We start from the raw sequence: 16351 nt of genomic DNA on the forward strand, positions 1-16351 counted from the left end.
GGCGGCGGGGCGGCGGGGCGGGGCGGGCTCTGCACCTGGCGGGGCGGCGGGGCTGCGGGGCGGGGCGGGCTCTGCACCAGGCGGGGCGGCGGGGCGGCGGGGCGGCGGGGCGGGGCGGGCTCTGCACCTGGCGGGGCGGCGGGGCGGGCTCTGCACCAGGCGGGGCGTCGGGGCGGCGGGGCGGGGCGGGCTCTGCACCGGGCGGGGCGTCGGGGCGGCGCGGCAGGGCGGGCTCTGCACCGGGTAGGGCGGCGGGGCGGCGGGCTCGGGGGGTGGGGGGGCGTCGGGCGGGCGGGGCGGGCTCGGCAGCGGGCAGGGCTTCGCTCCGGGGGCGGGGCATGGTGGGGCTGGAGGCGGGGCTTGGGGCGGGCTTGTCGCGGGGTCGGGCGCCTGGACTGGGCGGACCCAGCATCTGAGTGCCCTGCTTCCCGGCGCCCGACCTCAGGTCCCTCAGGTGTTGTGTGGCCGCTGGCCGCCGCCCTCTCAGTAGGGGACGTGGCACTACTTGAGTCTAAATACTTCTTCCATTGGCTTCTCCCCAAAACGTGGCGGTGGGGAGGAAGGCAGGCAGGCAGGCACGGTGTCCCTATTTCACAGATGAGGAAAGCGGGTCCCGGAGCGACTGGATGGATGACTTGTCCACGGTCGCCGTGTAGCGGGGGCGCAAAGCACCTGGCTCCGGGGCCCCGGACAGCCAGATTCGGTCACTGCTCTGCTGACAGACCCCAAAGGCCGGGAGGGGGGTGGGGAAACTGAAAGGTTTTTTTTGTTTTTGTTTTTTTTCTTCAGGGAGGCCGACCCCGGGAAGACCGCAGGGCTCAAAGACTGTCTCCACACAGCTGAAAATACTTCCAGGCTTACATAGGAGAACGAGGGACAGGGATGGGGTGTGCGTGCGGGTGGCAGTGCAGGTCAGGTGCATCGTGGCCTGGGGGCAGTCATGGGCGGGTCTTGCTGGCTCAGGGCAGGCCTTACTGCTTGAAGGGGTGGTTCGGTTCCGGCAGGGTCAGCTTTGCCCCCAGGGTCTTTTGCCGCAGTGAAGAGATCAGCTGGAGAGGAGTTAGGAAGCTTGAGGTCAGCTTGGGGGTGGTTGGAGTCCACTTCCAGCGTAGGTCGTGGGTGGTGGAAGGAGGTCATGTTTAACCCTGTAGGTCCAGCTCTGCTGCCTGGTCACCAAGGCAGCCTTCCTCACAGCAAAGAAAAAGATCGGGAGCCGGGGAGGGTGGGGGGAGGGTCGGGTCTGTGTGCCTTTTCTGATTAGTATTTATGCATTTCTTTCCAGAGCTGGAGGAACTTTGAGTGCCCCGTAAGCATTATGGTAATTTCGTAGTGACGACAGTTATATTAGCATCTTACACAGCTCACAGCTTTTCTGCAGACAGGCTCATTTATCTTCATGGGCTTTTATTATAAAAGGTATTTACATATACATATTTACAATTCTTCCCCACCACCAAAACCAAAAAAATTTCCACACACGTTGCTCATGAATTTCTTATGAACCGGAGACACTGAGATATTCACTGTTCTCCCCTCTCACTTGTTTTACAGTCTTTTTTTGTTTTGTAATTTACCCTCTGATGAGGCTTTCCCAAGCTCATTTACACATCCATAGGCCTCAACATTTTTGCTGTCCTAAGGAGTCTTTATCACTTCAAATCAAGAGCATGAGCTCCTGTCCTCCTCTCCTTTTAGCTAAATCTCCTAAAATGCTTTAGGGAGTTTTTCCCTCCTGTTGTTCCTATTAAGGAATGCTTATTTCAAGAACATCACCTGCTGGGCTCCTGGCCCTGTGCTGAGCGCTGGATGAGGAGGGTGGATTTGCCCTGTGCACTTCCTGAAGGGAGCATGCAAGTGGGCCATGGGCTGGCTACCCAGTGGGGATAAGGACCAGGCAGAGGACAGGCTCCTTAGTGAGTTCCACTGCCAAATCAGCCTTGGGATTAGGGACCAGTGACTGCCCTCACTGTCCTATTCCTTATCGGAGGAAAAATATAAATAAATGAAGGCGAGGGTAGTGTTCTAGGCTGAATCAGTCCCCGTGCCAATTCATATATATGTTGAAGTCCTGACCCTAATGGCAATTGAGGGGGAGAGCACAGGTTTGGGTAGCAGCCCACAAGAGAACATGAGTTGGGTTTCTAAAGGCAAAAGGGAATATATGCATATGTCATTTACAAAGAGTTTTGATTGGTGTTGGCTAGACATAACCGGTTGCCAAGGCTGTCACTAAGCCAAAGTCCGTTCCTGTAGCACGCGGCAGGTGTTCATGCAGAGTCCTTGGAATATTTCTGACTTGGCCTAGTTTATAAATTCTACCCAGTGAGGATGTGCTGAAAGCCCACCTCCTTAATGGGCTCCTGGCTCCCTTTATAAAGCCCCTTGACATAAGTGACTCCATTTTACTTCACCTTTCACCGGAGCTACGGTCTTAAAAGAGATAAGTTAAAATGAGGTCATTGGGGTGGACCCTAGTCCAATATGACTGGTGTCCTTATAACAAGAAGAGATTAGGACACAGCATATGACACACACAGAGGGAAGGCCCCGTGAAGACACAGCAAGAAGATGGCCATCTGCAAGGCCAAGAGAGAGGCCTCAGAAACCAGCCCTGTTGACACCTTGACTTTGGACTTCAGCCTCCAGACTTATAGTCAGAAAATAGCTGTCTGTTGTTCATGCTCCCCAGGCTGTGATGTGTTGTCATGGCAGTTCTAGCAAACTTGTATAGGGGGTGATAGTATCTGCTCTGCCAACCAAATAGAAGCGCGGGTGGCAAGGAAAGAATGGTGTGAAAAGTGGCGGGCCATAAAGCCACAGTGTAGTTTTATAGTTTCCACTATTGTCTGGAACCTTCCAGACCGCTGTATGGATATATGTTTTCATTTGTGCAGGGTTCATTCTCCTTCTTCTAGGATTAGCGTCCCTGTTATTTGGGAAGGGCCCCTTCTCCCGCTATTGGGGCATGGATACTCTGAGGGCTGGCCATGCAGTCCCCTCTCCAGAGATAGGGAGGTGACCTTGGCCTGCTCGTTGGCATGACCCATCCTCCTGACCACAGCAACTGGATCTGGGTTGGTGTGTGCCTCAAACTGGCCGACCATATTGCTAGGACCTGTGTTGGACTAAGGTTGCCAGATAAAATACAGGATGTTAGTTACATTTGCATCTCAGATCAACAAGGAATAATTTTTTAGTATAAACATATCCCCAATATTTGCAAATACTGAGAACTGTAGCTGGACTATGAGAGGGGGGCTTTCTTTTTGCTGAGTGTGTTTGTCTGATGGCACGTATGCCAAGGCTGCCAGGAGAAAGCTTTCCTGAAGTTGGATTCATGTAGAGGAATCCAAGCTCAGAGATAAAGAGGGTGGGTGACATCCGCCCGCCTGATGACATCCCTTGAGGTTCTAGAACCATCCATGTCTCTCACTGAGAGCTGCCTCTCCATATTTCAGTGTTGTTAGCCAACGAAGTCCCATCTTTATATATAAGCCTGTGAGTTGGGTTTTTGTCACCTGTGACTCCAAATGGTGACTTGTAAAATCCTGATTCAGTAGTTAAGTGGATGCTTAAAAAGCGTTTGTTCAGATTTTGCAAAGACAGGGAAGAGAAGCCTCGTCTGAAAAGTAATGAGAAATAAGTTTAAATGAAGCCAGTATCCCAGAGAGCTCTTCACAAAGAGTCATTTCATCTTCCATTTTAATTGCAGTGTCACACTGCTGCAGAGACGGTGCGATGTGGATGGAAGCAGGGGCCTGTTGTGCTGGCTTCTGCAGAGAGGCAACTCCAAAGGCCTTCCTCCTGCCGGGCTGTCCCCCAGCTGCCAGGTCAGTGACCGCTTCATGAAAGCAGCGAGAGCCACTGGTGTCAAGTGAGGGGGACCGGCTTCTCTGCCAGAACCTGACAGTGCCTGGGCAGCATGTGGAGATCTGTCCTCAGAAGACTTGGAAATAGAGGTGCTAGTTTTTTCTCTGCAAGTGGGATTTTGAATTCAATGCCAAGAGATGGAGCAGGGACTGGCAAACTCCTACAAAGACACAGCCGGCCTCCCAGGGCCTCACTTGAGATTGAGGGAGAGCTGGTGAATGTTGAGCATCTCTAAAAGGAGTGTCAGCAGAGGGGGATTGGTGGCTGTGGAAACCCACAGAGTCGTGTCCATCCAGAGGGCAAGGGCAGGCTCAGCTCAGCCCAGCACAGGCTGGAGAGGTGCTTTGCCCCCCTGGCCACGGACACTCACATTTCCTCGTCAAACCATCCTCATGGAGCCTGATGTGGACCAAGAGGCAATTCACAAGCGCAGTTCCTCTCTTTGCTGTGATTTTAGAGAGAGTGTGGCCTCACAGCCACCTGGCCTAGGGTGGAGAATGAGCTGACCTGCCGGCACCACCGATCTGGTCAAATTCTTTTCTTACTTTTCTTTTTTCGTGAGAGACACACAGAGAGAGGCAGAGACACAAGCAGAGGGAGAAGGAGGCTCCCTGTGGGGACTCGATCCTGGGACCCAGGAACATAACCTGAGCCAAAGGCAGACACTCAACCACTGAGCCACCCAGGTGTCCCCCATCCGGTCAATTTCTAAGTAAGAAAGACACACTCACTAAACATTTATTCCAGCCTCCCTATGTATCAGGCACCATGCTAATGACTGACGATGTGACTGTGAACAGAACATTCATGGCCTTGTGGTGTGGACACACTGAACAATAATCACACACACAGTGGCAGGTGATCCCAGCAGGGGATTGTGGGAAAGCACAGATGCTCTTGGGGTTGTGTGAAACAAAGGGGAGTCAGAATTTTTCCAAGGGCTTCAAGAAACTTCCTGGAGAGGGAACTTTGGGAGGGGCACCCTGAAAGATGAAAGGGGAGTGCAGGTGAAGGAGGCATGGGGTGGGGGGCGAGTGCCTCACACAGACAGAGGAACAGGTCGGAAGGCCCCGAATCCAGAGGCCCAGCAGGGCCGTGTGTGAATGCAGAGAGATGAATCTAGAAGGGTGTGGGCTGAGGAGGTCAGTTTTCCATCAAGTGCGATGAGGAGCCCCCAGAACCCTGAGCTAGGGGGTGGCAAGGCGCAGGGAGTGCTTGGGGATACACTGCAATGCTGCTGTAAGAAAGCTGCTGCAAGATTGGGTTTGTTGCAGGCGCAGGTGGGTGCGGATTGTGAAGGTTAACACGTGCCGAGCCCTCGGGGTTGCGGCAGTATTCTGAGCACTGTGTATACGTGAACTCATGCTGCCAACAGATCAGTCGGGCAGGTACTGTCATGATCCCCACTGAACAGATGAAGGCACAGAGGTGCGCGCGCTTGTCCTTAAATCCAGTCCTCGAGAAAGACCCCAGCTCGTCTGACCCGTGACTCAGAATTGGACTTCTCCAGGTGCATAGACAGGCCGCCTGTATGTTTAGGAAAGCGGAGAGGGAGGTAGGCCCCACGCACTCCCTCCCACCCTGTTATCTGGAGACTGGGTGGGGGCGCTTAAAGGGTGACCTGCAGGCCCAGCAGAGGCGGCCGGGGCAGGCCTGCTTTGATGCTGCTGTCTTGCCTCTGAGCCCTTTTAAAAGACCAGAAAGATCTTTCCGCCCATACCCTTGACCTTTGGAAGCTGTGCTTGGAAGTGGGAAAAGCCCAGTGACTTCGGAGGCCTCTTCCGTCTGCACCCCGACCAGGCTGTTAGGACGGCGGGTGGGCTCTAGGTGGCGGGCTTCTGCAGCGATGGAGCCCCGGGCGGGCTGCTTGGAGGCCGACTTTCTGGGGGGCTGCGGAGCCCGGAGTGGCCTGAGCCGAGGACAAACAGAACTTTGTACCAGGAAGTACTGGTGTCTGGACGGGCGTGTGGCCGGGGAGTAGCTGAGCTCGGCTGTGTGCTGGCTGAGCGGCAAATTGGTTGCCACCCCGGGATTCCGGGCAAGTCCGATGCGTCTAAGGGGAGCAGTCACTTCTAGTACTAGGGCGAAGGTAAATAATGACGATGACGGCGGCGACCAGGCACTGAGTGTTTACTGAGGGCCCTAGGACATCCCTCACAGCCTAACCTCACCGCAACGTCTGCATCTCCACATCTAAACCTGGCACCCCCTCTCCCATCTCTCATCCTCTAACACCTGCCCCCGCCCCACTGCTGGCCTGCCCTCCCTGGAGGCACCTTCACCCCCTTCAGTTACTCCTTGGATTGGTTGCCTAGGCTTGCCTTAGCTGGGTGTCACAGAACTGGGGACCTAAAGAACTGTATTCTTTCACCATTCTGGAGACCTCAAGTCCAAAATCAAGGTGTCCGCAGGGACCCAACTCCCTGCCCAAGGCTCTGGGGAGACTCTTTTCTGGCCTCTTTCAGCTTTTGTGGGGTGGGGGTGGGGTCCTTGTGGTCACATGACTGTAGTCTCAGATGGACTGGGATTGTTGGATTTAGGGCCCACGTGGGTGGTCCAGGATGATCTCACCTGCAGATCCTTAACCCCAGGATCATGACTTGAGCCGAAGGCAGACCCTCAACCGCTGAGCCACCCAGGCATCCCAAAGACGCTGTTTCTAATAAGATCACTTTCACAGGAGGGAAACAGACCTTTTCAGGGGCCACCATTCAATTCACTGACACTCACTGCAGAAACCTACTGTTATCCTGGACATCTCCAGCCCCTCCCTCCCCTGTGAAGTCCACTGCCACCCATTGTGGCTGACTTGTCTGCTCAGTGCCAACATCTGCTCCAGGCCATCAGCATTTCTTCCCTAACTTCCTCACTGGTTTCCCTGTGTCCACCTGTTGTGGATCAAACTGTGGCCCCATTGCCATGACTCACATATTGAAGCTCTGACCCCCACCCCCAGTGGTGATTGCTTTGGGAAATGGGGACATTCACAAGATAAAGTTCACGAGGTCACACGGGTGGGGCCCTGATCTGATAGGACTGACGTCCTTATAAGAAGAGCTACCAGAGGGACATCTGGGTGGCTCAGCTATTGGGCATCTGCCTTCAGCTCAGGGCATCATCCTGGGTTTGGGATTGAGTCCTGGCCCCACATCAGGCTCCCTGCAAGGAGCCTGCTTCTCCCTCTGCTCTCTCTTTCTGTGTCATGAAAAAATAAAATCTTGAAGAAGAAGAAGAAGAAGAAGAAAGAGCTACCAGATCTAGCTCTCCATGCAAGAATGGTGGAAAGCCACATTAAGGACACAGTGAAAAGCTGGCCATCTACAAGCCAGGAAGAGAGAGCTCTCCAGAGAGCAATCACTGCCCGCCCCCCCCCCCTCCACCACCACCGGTGTCACCTTGGTCTCAGACCTCCTGTCTACAAAACTGTGAGAAAATAAATTCCTGTGGCTGCAGCCACCCAGCCTATGCTATTTTGTTATGGCGACTCCAGCAAATGAATGCACATCCCTCCCGGTCCCTGCACTCCCTGCAGCCAGCGGCCTGGGTCAGACACACGTCCCAGACCTCAGCTTAAAATCAAGCCTCCCACTGTTCCTCTCTCCCTGCCCCACACTATCCAGGCAATTCCCTTTCTCTCCTTGCAGCACTAATAACAATGAAGGTTAAATCATCAACCTCGCAGCTAGTTGTCTAGTTGTGTGGTGTGTGTAACCCACCAGCCTGAAAACCCCTTTTGTTTCCCAGACTTGGCAAAGTCAGGACACAGCAGGCACTTGTTACGGTTACATGAACGAGCAAAGGAATGAGCTAAGCTGCTCCAAATCTGATAAGCAACTCACACCCTTTAGGTGTTTTCATTCCCAGCCGTCAGATGGGAAAAGGTAAGGCGCAGCGTGGCGAGGTGACCGGCACGAGGGCACCCAGTTAGTGACACCGGGGCACGGAAATAGGAATCCAGAGCTTTCAGATTTCAGAGACACGGCTCCTAACAGCCATGAGCCAGACCCAGATTGCTTTCAATGAGGAGAGAATTCTTAACAGAAAAACGGAAGCATCCCAACTGGAAATTCATTAAAGAATGATTTCCTTTATCAACATACTTAATTGCAGGGAACAGGAGATGGATAAACAGTCTGTGATAGATTCACGTAACGGAATGCTGCTAGCAAAAACACAAGAAACAAACTGCTAATAACATGCTGTTGCATTAGTGAGTTGCAAAAGCATTGTGCTGAGCCAAGGAAGCCAGGCACAGAAGAGCATGTGCTGGAGGATTCCATTTACGGGAAACTCTAGAATTGGCAAAATCATCTATGGTGGGAAAACATCAGATCAGCGGTTGCCTCCGGGGTGGGGTTGGCGGGGGCAGCAGGGGCAAGAGGGAACTTTCTGGGGGTGATGACAACGTTCTGTGTCTCGACAGACGTTTCGGTTCCCCAGGTGTGTCTGTATTTGTTCAAAGTCTGTTTGCAAACTTTATCTGAAAAAAGGAAAGCAAATATTAAACTTGACTTAATCACTTAAGTGATGCACGCACCGAGGCGTTTACAGGTGAAGGATACTACTCACGTCTGCATCTCACTTGAAAACTCGTCAAAAAATAAGACAGTTCGGGGTGCCTGGGTGGCTCAGTCGGTTAAGCGTCTCAGGGCCAGAGAGGTTGTAGATTTTGGGAATGAGCGGTTAGACGGCACCCACCTCCTCCCCCAGGCAGCAGGGGTAATGGAGTTGGTAATGGAGTTGGTCCTCAGAACTTGCACACCCGTGGGCCCAGTGGGAATCGATGACATTTCACCTAAGAGCTAAGCAGAGAGAAAGCCTGGTCAGTTGTGGGAATGCAAACAGTGCAAATAAAACACCAGGCAGTTTTGAGCGGCATCAAGCTACCGGCTGCAAGGACCCGGTGCCGACATGACCCACGTGGCCCTAAATTCAAGGCCACCCTCCCAGGGGCTGCAGGGGTGAGGAGCCTAGACTGGGCAGGACGAGACAACTCTGACAGTGAGTGGGGTGACGTCGGATGCCTTGGCTCCTCTGCCCTGTCCCCACTGCTCACTGGTTACGTGGCCCTGGGCGCCTCTCCGGGCCCCTCCCGGCCCCAGCTTCCTTAGCTGCAAAATGGAGACAGTCACAGTTAGCTGGCGGCCTGCGTGTTGGGTTACAGATCATGACCTTGTCGAGGTCAGCTGCCACCTCCACTTGTGTCCATCTCGTCAGTTCCCAGGTGGAGTCTCAGTGTCCCATGCCCCCGTTGTCAGCAGCTGATGATGCCTTGACATCCGCACTCCCCTCTGCCCTTGACATCCGCACTTCCCTCTGCCACAGAGCCCAGCCTCCCTGGCCCCTCTCCCGAAGCCTCTCCTTTGCTCTCCCTGCACCCAACCCTTGGGTGTGATTTCATTTTAACCTGTCCAAACCCAATTTTTAAAAAAGATTTATTTATTTATTTATTTAGATAGAGAGAGGCAGAGGGAGAAGCAGGCTTCATGCAGGGAGCCTGACACGGGACTCGATCCCAGGTCTCCAGGATCACACCCTGGGCTGCAGGCGGCGCTAAACCGCTGTGCCACCAGGGCTGCCCTTTCTTTTCTTTTTTTTTTACAAAAAAAATGAGATAAAGTTGACATATAGCATGATATCAGTTCTGGGGGCTCCACAGTGATCGTTCGCTATTGGTGTACGCTGCTGGGTGATCACCACACTAAATCTCGTTACCATGTGTTATTTTCCATAACTCAGTTACAGTGAATAACGCTACAGTGAGCCTAGAGGCGCAGGTATCTTTTTGAATTAGTGTCCTTACTTTCTTCAGATGAACACCCAAAAGTCATATGGTAGCTTTATTCTTTAATCTTTCGGGGACCTCCGTCCTGTCTTCCATGACGGTGGCACCATCTAACATTCCCACCAACAGTGCACAAGGGCTCCCTTTTCCTCCGCATCCTTACTAACGCTTGCTGTTTTTTGTCTTTTTTTGATGAAACAATTCCAACAGGTGTGAGGTGATAACCTCATTGGGGTTTTCACTTGCATTTCCCTGATGAGTGATGTTGAGCATCTTTCCGTGTGCCTATTGGCCATCTGTGTCTTCTTTGGGAAAATGTCTGTTTAGATCCTCTGCCCATTTATTTTTTAATCAGATTGTTTGTGGGGGTTTGTGCTATTGAGTTTATGTGAGGTCTTTATACGTTTTTTTGGATGTTAACCTCTTACTGGTGGTACGATTGGCAAGGAGTTTCTCCCATTCAGTAGGTTGTGTTTTTGTTTTGTTGATAGTTCCTTTGGTTGCAAAGAAGCTTTTTGGTTTGATATAATGTCACTTGTTTATTCCTGCTTTATGTTACCTTTTCCTTTGGAGTCAAATCTAAAACTTCAATGCCAAGACTTATGTCAAGGAGTTTACTGCCCATGTTTTTTTTCTTGGAGTTTTAATGGTTTCAGGCCTTACGTTCAAGTCTTTAATCCGTTTTGAGTAAACTTTTGTGTATGATAAGATAGTGATTTCTTTCTTTCTTTTTTTGATAGGGATTGCATTGAATCTGTAGATTGCTTTGGGAAGTATGGACATTTAAACAATATTAATTCTTCTAATCTGTAAACAGGGAATATCTTTTCATTTCTTTGTGTCTTTGTCAATTTCTTTCATCAGTGGTTTGTAATTTCAATGTAGAGGTCTTTCATCTTCTTGGCTAAATTTGTTCCTAGGTATTTCATTCTTTTTGATGCAATTATAAGTGGGATTATTTCCTTAATTTTTCTTTTCAGTAGCTTATTACTAGTTTATAGAAATGCAACAGATTTCTGTATATTGAATTTTATATCCTGTGACACCACTAAATTCATATATTAGTTAAAACAGGGTTTTTATGTTTGTCTGTGTGGAGTTTTTAGGGTTCTCTGTATAAATTATCATGTGCATCGTCTGCAAATAGTGGGTCTTCCTCCCCACCCCTCATCCCTATTTGGATCCCTTTTATTTATTTTTCTTGCCTAATTGCCATGGCTCAGACTTCTAATAATGTTGAATAAAAATGGTGAGAGTGGGCATCCTTCTTTGTTCTTGGTCTCAGGAAAAGCTTTCAGGTTTTCATCATTGAATATGATGTTAGCTTGGGTTTGTCATATATGGCTTTTATTTTGTTGAGGTACATTCCGTTTTACCAACTTGGTCGAATGGTCCCTTATTATTATATCCCATTGATTTGCAGATGTCGAACCATTTTGCACCCCTGGAATAAATCCCACTTGATCATGGTGTTTGATCCTTTCCATGTATTGTTGAATTCTGTTAATATTTTGCTGAGGATGTTTGCATCCATGCTCATCAGGGATAGTGGCCTGTAATTTTCTTTGTTTATGCTCTCTTTATTTGGTTTTAGTATTGGGTTAAGGCTGGCCTCAAAATGAGTTTATTATTTTTTTTAAAATATTTTTTTATTTATTCATGAGAGACATAGAGAGAGAGGCAGAGACAGAGGCAGAAGGAGAAGCAGGCTCCCTGTGGTGACCCCAATGTGGCACTTGATCCCAGAACCCCAGGATCATGCCCTGAGCCAAAGGCAGCTGCTCAACCACTGAGCCATCCAGGTGCCCCTCATAAAATGAGTTTAGAAGTGTTTTTTTATCTTTCAATTTTATGGAATGGTTTAAGAAGGATTCTTTGAATGTTTAGTAGAATTCACTCCAGTAAAGAGATCTGATCCTGGACTTCTGTATGTTGGGAGCTTTTGATTACTGATTGAATCTCCTTACTAGTAGTTGGTCTATTCAGATCTTCTATTTCTTCATGATTCAGTCTTGGAAGATTGTATGTTTCTAGGAGTTTATCCATTTGTTCTATGTTTTCCAGTTTGTTGGCGTATAATTGTTCATACTAGTCTTTTATTATCCTTCCTTCATATTTCTATGGTATCAGTTATAATTTCTCCTCTTTCATTTCATTTTATTTATTTTAACCTTCCCTCTTTTTTTCTTGGTGAATCTAGCTAAAGGCTTGTCAATTTTGTTTATCCTCTCAAAGAACCAGCTCTTAGTTTCATTATCCTTTCTTTTGTTTTTAAGTTTCTATTTCATTTATTTTTGCTCTGATCTTTATGATTTCCTTCCTTCTGCTACCTTTGGGCTTAGTTTGTTCTTCTTTTACTACATACTTTAACTGCAAAGCTAGATTGTTTGAGTTTTTCTTGTTTCTTGAATTTCCTTGTTAGAATTGCTTTTGCTGCATCCCCTCAATTTTGCATTGTTTATTTCCATTTTCATCTGTCTCAAGTTATTTTCTTTTAATTTCCCCTTTGAATTCTTCATTGATTCATCGGGTTTTCAGTAGCATGTTGTTTAAACCCTACATATCTGTGATTTCTTCAGTTTTCTTATAATTGATTTCTAGTTTGTTGTGATTGGAAAAGACACTTGATATGATTTCAGTTTTCTTCAATTTATGGGGACTTGTTTCATGGCCTAACATGTAATCTATCCTGGGGAAAGTTCCATGTGCACTTGAGAAGAATGTATATTTTCCTGCTTTTGGATGGGATGTTCCGTATATAACTATGAATCCCATCTAGTATAAGGTGTCAATTAAGGCAAGTGTTTCCTTATTGATTTTCTCTTCGGATGATCTATGCAGCAATGTAATTGGATTATTAAAGTCTCCTACTATTATTGTATTGTTGTGAATTTCTCCCTTTAGGTCTGTTAATATTTGCTTTATATATTTAGGGCCTTCTGTGTTAGGTGCATAAATATTTACAACTGAATCCTCCCATTGGATTGACACCTTTATCGTTATGTAATGCCCTTCTTTGTCTTTCATCACAATCTTTGTTTTAAAGTCTATTTTATCTGACACAAGCACAGCTACACCAGCTTTCTTTATATTTCCATTGCAAGGAATATCTTTTTTCCATCCTTTCCATCCTTTTGGACTATGTGTGTCCTTAGATCTCATATGTAGATGAGTCTTTTTTGTTTTGTTTTGTTTTTACTTAGTTCAGCCACTCTCTGTCATTTGATTGGAGGTTTTATTCTATTTACATTTAAAGTAATTTTTAAAAGTAATTATTTTCTGACAGTTTTTGTAGTTCCTCTCTCTTCCTTTCTTATTCTCTTCCTTTGTGGTTTGATGACCTTCTTTAGTGTTATGTGTATATTCCTTTCTTATTATCTTTTGTGTGCCTGCAATAGATTTTTGCTTTATGGTTTTTGCTTTTTTTAAATACTTTTACCATGATGTTATTTTTTACCACAGAGCAGCATATATATATATATATATATAATAAGTTGATATTATATATTATTTATTTATGTGCTATTTTAAGTTGATAGCTTAAATTTGAATGCATTTTCTTTTTTTATTTTTTTTTTAAGATTTTATGTATTTATTTATGAGAGACACAGAGAGAGAGAGGCAGAAACATAAGCAGAGGGAGAAGCAGGCTCTTCACAGGGAGCCTGATGCAGGACTTGATCCCAGGACCCCGAGATCATGACCTGAGCTGAAGTCAGATACCCAACCACTGAGACACCCGGGTGCCCCAATTTGAATGCATTTTAAAGCCTCTACATTTTTACTTTGCCCTCACACGTGTTTTATGTTTTTGACGATATATTTTACATCTTTTTATTTTGTGTATCCCTTAACTAATTATTGTAGTTACAGTTCATTTTTACTACTTTTTTTTCAGCTTTTGTTCTATCTTTTTAAGTGGCTCATACCTCTACTATATATTCATTTCTACCAGTGACATTTTTACTTTAATATGTTTTCTTGTTAATGTCTTCTTATCTGCTTAAAAAAAAAATCTCTTTAACATTTCTTAAAAGGCCAGTGTGGTAGTGATGAACTTTAGCTTTTGCTTGTCTGAAAAACTCTTTATCTCTTATGCAATTCTGAATGAATGATAGCCTTGATAGTTAGAATATTCTTGGTTGAAACTTTTTTGGGTTTTTTTTTTTTTTTAGCACTCTGAATATATCATGTCACTTTCCTCTGGCTTGCAAAGTTTCTACTGAAAAAAAAATCAGCTATTAGTTTTATGGTGATCCCTTTGTATGTAACAAATTGTTTTTCTCTTGCTGCTTTCAAGATTCTTATCTTTAATTTTTGACATTTTAATTATAATGTGTTTTGGTATCTACCTCTTTGAATTTATCTTATCTGGAACTCTCTTTGCTTCCTGGATCTGGATGTCTGTTTCCTTACCCAGACTTTCCTTCCCCAGGTTAGGGAAGTTTTCAGCCATTATTTCTTCAAGTACATTTTCTACCCTTTCTCTCTCTTTTCCTTCTGGGACCCCTATTTTCTGAGTGTTATTCTGCTTGCTGGTGTCCCATTGGTCTCTTAAGATAGCTTTACTTTTTTTTTTTTTTTTAAGATTTAATTTATTAGAGAGAGAATGAATGTGGGGAGGGGCAAAGGGAGAGAGAGAAGCAAACTCCCTGTGGATCAGATACCCTGACTCACAATCCCATTTACAATTGCACCCAAAAGCATAAGATACCTAGGAATAAACCTAACCAAAGATGTAAAGGATCTATACCCTCAAAACTATAGAACACTTCTGAAAGAAATTGAGGAAGACACAAAGAGATGGAAAAATATTCCATGCTCATGGATTGGCAGAATTAATATTGTGAAAATGTCAATGTTACCCAGGGCAATATACACGTTTAATGCAATCCCTATCAAAATACCATGGACTTTCTTCAGAGAGTTAGAACAAATTATTTTAAGATTTGTGTGGAATCAGAAAAGACCCCGAATAGCCAGGGGAATTTTAAAAAAGAAAACCATATCTGGGGGCATCACAATGCCAGATTTCAGGTTGTACTACAAAGCTGTGGTCATCAAGACAGTGTGGTACTGGCACAAAAACAGACACATAGATCAGTGGAACAGAATAGAGAATCCAGAAGTGGACCCTGAACTTTATGGTCAACTAATATTCGATAAAGGAGGAAAGACTATCCATTGGAAGAAAGACAGTCTCTTCAATAAATGGTGCTGGGAAAATTGGACATCCACATGCAGAAGAATGAAACTAGACCACTCTCTTGCACCAGACACAAAGATAAACTCAAAATGGATGAAAGATCTAAATGTGAGACAAGATTCCATCAAAATCCTAGAAAAGAACACAGGCAACACCCTTTTTGAACTCGGCCATAGTAACTTCTTGCAAGATACATCCACGAAGGCAAAAGAAACAAAAGCAAAAATGAACTATTGGGACTTCATCAAGATAAGAAGCTTTTGCACAGCAAAGGATACAGTCAACAAAACTCAAAGACAACCTACAGAATGGGAGAAGATATTTGCAAATGACATATCAGATAAAGGGCTAGTTTCCAAGATCTATAAAGAACTTATTAAACTCAACACCAAAGAAACAAACAATCCAATCATGAAATGGGCAAAAGACATGAACAGAAATCTCACAGAGGAAGACATAGACATGGCCAACATGCATATGAGAAAATGCCCTGCATCACTTGCCATCAGGGAAATACAAATCAAAACCACAATGAGATACCACCTCACACCAGTGAGAATGGGGCAAATTAACAAGGCAGGAAACAACAAATGTTGGAGAGGATGCGGAGAAAAGGGAACCCTCTTACACTGTTGGTGGGAATGTGAACTGGTGCAGCCACTCTGGAAAACTGTGTGGAGGTTCCTCAAAGAGTTAAAAATAGACCTGCCCTACGACCCAGCAATTGCACTGTTGGGGATTTACCCCAAAGATACAGATGCAATGAAACGCCGGGACACCTGCACCCTGATGTTTATAGCAGCAATGTCCACGATAGCCAAACTGTGGAAGGAGCCTCGGTGTCCAACAAAAGATGAATGGATAAAGAAGATGTGGTTTATGTATACAATGGAATATTCCTCAGCTATTAGAAATGACAAATACCCCCATTTGCTTCAACGTGGATGGAACTGGAGGGTATTATGCTGAGTGAAGTAAGTCAGTCGGAGAAGGACAAACATTATATGTTCTCATTCATTTGGGGAATATAAATAATAGTGAAAGGGAATATAAGGGAAGGGAGAAGAAATGTGTGGGAAATATCAGAAAGGGAGACAGAACGTAAAGACTGCTAACTCTGGGAAACGAACTAGGGGTGGTAGAAGGGGAGGAGGGCGGGGGGTGGGAGTGAATGGGTGACGGGCACTGGGGGTTATTCTGTATGTTAGTAAATTGAACACCAATAAAAAATAAATTAAAAAAAAAATACCCTGACTCAGGGCTTGATCCCAGGACCCTAAGATCATGAGCTGAGCTGAAGTCAATTGCTTAATCAGCTGAGCCACCCAGGCACCCCAAAATATATTTACTCTTCCAAATTCTTTTTCTTTTTGCTACTCTGTGTGGGTGAACTCCACTGCTCTGTCTTCAGGTTGCTGATCTGTTCTTCTGCTTCATCTTCTGTCAAACCCTGCTAGTGACTTTTTCATTTCAGTTATATTCCTTAGCTC

At 46.4% G+C, this 16351-nt stretch overlaps 1 long non-coding RNA gene across 2 annotated transcripts in view; it reads left to right on the plus strand.

Annotated features, from left to right (window-relative positions):
• Window positions 1-7213, plus strand: part of LOC119871854 — a 9830-nt gene extending 2617 nt beyond the window's left edge. Inside the window, exons 2-4 of one of the 2 annotated variants that reach the window (XR_005359507.1) lie at window positions 790-911; window positions 1283-1416; window positions 3713-7213. This is a non-coding gene — a long non-coding RNA (uncharacterized LOC119871854). Of the gene's footprint in view, window positions 1-789; window positions 1417-3712 lie in introns of both variants that reach the window. The other variant, XR_005359506.1, reaches the window with a different exon arrangement.
• Window positions 7214-16351: the final 9138 nt, after the last annotated feature.

The sequence above is a fragment of the Canis lupus genome, chromosome 5, assembly GCF_011100685.1.
Source record: "Canis lupus familiaris isolate Mischka breed German Shepherd chromosome 5, alternate assembly UU_Cfam_GSD_1.0, whole genome shotgun sequence".
Taxonomy (NCBI): Eukaryota; Metazoa; Chordata; class Mammalia; order Carnivora; family Canidae; genus Canis; species Canis lupus.